The sequence below is a fragment of the Penaeus monodon genome, chromosome 21, assembly GCF_015228065.2.
Source record: "Penaeus monodon isolate SGIC_2016 chromosome 21, NSTDA_Pmon_1, whole genome shotgun sequence".
In the NCBI taxonomy this organism is placed as follows: domain Eukaryota; kingdom Metazoa; phylum Arthropoda; class Malacostraca; order Decapoda; family Penaeidae; genus Penaeus; species Penaeus monodon.
The window spans coordinates 14,309,174-14,309,817 of record NC_051406.1 but is presented as its reverse complement, the minus strand read 5'-3'; the positions used below and the strand labels follow the sequence as shown (position 1 = coordinate 14,309,817).

At 38.0% G+C, this 644-nt stretch overlaps 1 pseudogene; it reads right to left on the bottom strand.

Moving 5' to 3' along the window:
- LOC119586577 overlaps positions 1 to 644 on the bottom strand; it is an 11,081-nt pseudogene that overhangs the window by 4,159 nt on the left and 6,278 nt on the right.

Genomic DNA, 644 nt, shown 5'->3' with positions numbered 1-644 from the left:
GCACACAGAGTACTATACAACCATTATTCATAATATAATACCATTCAGTTCACCATTACCTGTCATCTTCTGAATCAGAAGGTGTCTTGTGTCTGGATGTTTACAAGTGTTGCCATAAGGGACAGCGTCTCACACCCCATTCGACCATCCTGCCAAATCCTCTCGCAAGCCTCTCCAGTTGGGCCACATACTCGTCATACATTGGCCCTCTTGCTTGTGCACCTAGCACTCTCAGAGGCCAATTCAAGCTGGAATATGATCATAGTGAGTTGTGATACCCATAATTAAGCAAAAACAATGACAATACCAATGAGTAAATAGAAATTTAAGGGTAAAAAAATACAGAAATATATAAATTTTTACAAACCTTTTCCTGATGATGAAGCTGAGTGTAGTGGGGGGGAAGACCATCCTTGTAAGCCGATATGGCAATTGGCAAAACCTTGGCACATCGAGCATCACTAAATCTGACTTCGGTTTCCACCAGATTCTGAAGACTATTTAAAACCTGAAAATTACACAATGTGAAAGTAAATTTTGTTTTTAATAACAAAAAGCAACAATCATTAAACAAATTCAAGCCTCTACATTCTTTGTTATATATATACTAGACTTTGGTGTTTCAGTGTACAATTCAACCACAC